The sequence below is a fragment of the Dipodomys spectabilis genome, unplaced genomic scaffold (genome assembly GCF_019054845.1).
Source record: "Dipodomys spectabilis isolate Male_0828 unplaced genomic scaffold, ASM1905484v1 ptg000054l, whole genome shotgun sequence".
Lineage (NCBI taxonomy): Eukaryota > Metazoa > Chordata > Mammalia > Rodentia > Heteromyidae > Dipodomys > Dipodomys spectabilis.
In genome coordinates, this window is record NW_024870731.1 from 10,298,225 (window position 1) to 10,302,383 (window position 4,159).

General features: G+C 42.9%; 1 non-coding gene across 1 annotated transcript; it reads left to right on the forward strand.

Annotated features, from left to right (window-relative positions):
* Positions 1 to 1,909: 1,909 nt before the first annotated feature.
* Positions 1,910 to 1,982, forward strand: Trnav-cac. The gene has a single exon. It is a non-coding gene; the product is annotated as a tRNA-Val (tRNA).
* Positions 1,983 to 4,159: the final 2,177 nt, after the last annotated feature.

The window sequence follows — 4,159 nt, forward strand, 5'->3', positions numbered from 1 at the left end:
TCTCTCTCTCTCTCTCTCTCTCTCTTTCTTTCTTTCCTTCTTTCTTTCTCTTCCCCGTCATGTGCTGGTCATGAGGCTTGAACTCAGGGCCTATATGCTGTCCCTTTTTTCATTCAAAGCTAGTGCTCTACTACTTGAGCCATAGTTACACTTCTGGATTTTTGCTGGTTACTGGAAATAAGAATCTCACAAACTTTATCAGTCTGAAATGGCTTTATGAGATCCTCCAGTCTCAGCCTTCTGAGTAGATAGGATTATAGATGTGAGCCACTGGTGCCTACCTACCTCTACATTTTTTATTGCAGAATAAAGTCAGAGAATTGTGGGGTAGTATGGTTTCAGGAGAAGGACTCATAGAATTGAGACTCATAGAGTTTTCCAAAGATAACTGTACATCTACATCATAATTTTGCTTAGAATTAACTGATCCCTATAAAATAGATTCCATGTGAAGCTAAATCTTCACCAAGTCAGCATGAGTGTTCTTGTTTTTAGAAGTGCTTATGACATGATCTTTGTGTCATAGAGGTTTGGAATTGACTTATTTAATGAACAAAGATATTTTGAGCTCCAATTGAGCCAGGCCTTGTACGTATTTAAACACAATGATGACATGCCTTGTTTTTCTCAAGGAGCTTGTATAGGGTGGGGAAATGGTCGTGGGTTTGGCTTTGATTTGATGCTATTGTTGAGGGTAAGACTTCTAGAAGTTCTTTTAGGGAAGATCTAGAGAGCAGCCTCACTCACAGAGAACTCAGCCAACCAAGGCGAATTCTGTCCTAAGAAATGTTTTAGATATTTTTTCCTAAAGAAAAATAATGCATAAAGCTCAGGCAAGAGATTAAACAGGGATGGCACCTCCCCAGTGGAAACAAACATGCTTTTAAACAAATGACATATTAACAAATAAGAAGATCTGGTATACAGGCACTTAGAGCTTAGGAAATTGAAATTATGGGCTTCTGGCATACCTCCATCACAAAGAGGGGTACACTTTCTTAGAAGCATGCCTACAGGCATGACTTTCCCCAAATCCTTGATGATCATGGTCTGTATTATTAATTTTTTATGCTGTACTGGGGCTTAAAGCATCATACTTGGCTTTTTGGCCCAAATCTGGTGCTTACCACTTGAGCCACAGCACCACTTCTGGCTTTTTGCTGGTTGACTGGAGATAAGAGTTTCTTGAATGTGTCTGCTTAGGCTGGTTTTGAAGTATGAACCTCACATCTCAGCCTCCTTAAGTGGCTAGGATTATAGGCCTGACCCACTGGTGCTCAGCTTCTGCCATGTATATTTGCCATGCATATTTGCTTGTACTTCCCTGACCTAGGCCTGTGCTTTGGCCAATGAAATGTGATAGAAATGGCAGTATGGCATATTTGAGTCTATGTCTTAAGGAGCAATACCCAATTCTGCTTGCTACTTCTGCACCTCTGCCATTACTATGAGAACAGCTCACTCTAAGTAGCTTCTGCCTCCTTGCAACAGTGAATATACATGCATCAGACATAACCCCCAAATCAACAAGGAGCTAGCCCCAGCTGGATAGTCAGTTTGAACAGAGCCACCCAGTTGATGCCAGCCAAGACTATCAGACCATATACAACCCTAAGATACACAAACAAAAATTAATGATTGATCTTGAAGCCACTGAATTTCAGGTTGATTTGTTACACAGCACTAACTGACTGATACAGGCTCACTCTGGTTGGTATAATGCAGCAGGGGGGTCCTAGCTTCTCAATGCCTTCCTGACTTTTTTGTGTAGTTTCTCTGAATCTTGACCAAGTGTCTGTGTAGCTCTGTGATGAAAGGTTCAGTTAGTGGGTCACCCACATGGTGGAGGTTGAGATGGTTGGGGGTAGATTTGGGTTGCAGTTGGTCCTTATGAATTTCAGTTTCTGGGGCTGGGAAGGTGGCTCAGTGGTAGAGTGCTTGCCTCACATGCATGAGGCCCTGGGTTCAATTCCCCAGCAGCACATAAGCAGAAAAAACCGCAAGTGGCACTGTGGCTCAAGTGGTAGAACGCTAGCCTTGAGCTGAATAGCTGAGGGACAGCACCCAGGCTAAGTTCAGGCTCCACAACTGACCAAAAAAAGAAAAAAAGAATTTCATTTTCTGTTACTGAATTCCTATTTGTCCTCATAGATTATAGATGTACTTGCTTTTCCCCCACTTCATATCTAGATTCCCTTTAAACTGCCAGGTCTGCTGACCTATAGCATCTTCAGGACTAACCCTCTCTAACCCTCCTACTCTCCTTCCCCCCCACCCCCCAATAATGTAGGGATGATAGCTTTGGCACAAACAGATTCATGAGCTACCCTTTCCATTACTTAAGGCCCAATTCCTGTAGCAAACATGTTTTCTGTATCAGTCACTGTGCTAATGACTTCCTGATTGATTCATCCCTTTTCTGAATTCCAATTCATGAATTGGAAGGCAAGATGTTGTTTAGCATTGAAAGTTCAGGATACTTAGTCAAATTTTTATGTGTACCATTAACTCTAGACATTTTGGCTCCCAACCTCCAATATTCCTCCCCCACCATCTTCTCAGACCTTCCCTGTGGGAAGACTTCGAGCAACGGGGATTGGTTATTGACTGCTGAAATAACCACAGGGAAAAAACATCTTAATTCCTGGCTTCAGAGAACTAATGGGTGGAGCTAACCATAGATTTCTATCTGACTTTAAATTCAAAGTCGTATATTTCCCAAAAAATATAAGGGAAAATACTTTTATATTACTGTTTTCATAACCTCCCAGAAAGAGTTGTAGAGAACAATACAAATGCTAGGGAGATAGACCCAAGTGCAATACAGAATCATAATGTGAGGAGCCAAACTCAGAAAAGAGGCAATGCAGTACACTTTGAGATGGTTTTGCAGCATTGAAAACAAGCTTGGTGTTCATGTCAGATAAACAATCATAGTCATGGTTCTGGAGGTTTAGGAAGTGACTCATCTTCAGGAATGAAGAGAGTGAACACAGCAACCCTTTACCTCAGCCTTTGGCGGCTGACACAAACATTCTTTTCGCTTTGTGACTTGGCCACTGGTTGCTGCTGCTATAACCACGTGCACCAGCATCCCCACTTCTACTGCACAGATGCTCCCCTCTCCTGTCCCATCATGCCTCGCCTTTTCTGCCCTCAGCCTCTCACTGTCTTCCAGAGTAGCCATTTTCTCAAATCAATACAGGCAGAGAAAAAGTACTTATGAAAGTCTCCCCTTGTAAGAAGGGCCCCTTGTTAGACACTTGGGTCTGAAATGCTATGGCAGAGTCCAGAGAACAAGCAAAAACAGTAGACCCACTGGGCACTGATGGCTTATGTCTGTAATCCTAGCTAGTCAGCAGGCTGAAATCTGTGGATCATGGTTTGAAACCAGCCTGAGTAGAAACGTTATCTGTGAAATTCTCATATCTAATTAACCAAAATAAGCCAGAAGTGAAGGTGTGGTCAAGTAATAGGCTTGACCTATGTAAGCTAAGCAGGAACACAAAGCCCTGCATTCAAGTCACAGTACTGGCACACACACACACACACACACACACACACACACACACACACACACACACACACACACACACACACACGACACTAACCCAAACCTGTTAACCAACAAAAGAAAAAAAGAACTAGAAAAGGAGATCAGACACTCTAGCAGGAGAGAGGCTGCAGAGGAAGTCAGTGGGAGGAGCCTACAAACAGGAAGTAATGGCTCAAGGTCACAGTAGGGTAGGGATGGATTCAGGCAGGAGAGCTGAGGATGAATTAATTTAGGTTGGTGCTGAGGCAGGCTCCATGTTCTGATGCCATCCTTTCTCCTGTGCCTCAGAGTGGCTCGTTCCCAGGACTACCAGGATGATGGTGGAGGCATGGCATCCAGAGAAACACATGCCCTTGTGTACTGGACAACAGTGTTCCTAGCTGCATTTATTCACAACAGTTCAAGACAGGAGAGTAACCAAACTACCTCAGCTACATAACAGATCAGGAAATGCTGGCCTATTTGCTAGCAAATCATGGCTATAGAAGAATATTGTATTAGTTTCCTAGGACCACAACTAAGTAGGTTCAAATAGCAGGAATCGATTCTTTCATAATGCAAGAAGTATAAAATCCAAGGGTCAGCAACATGAGTCCTCCAGGA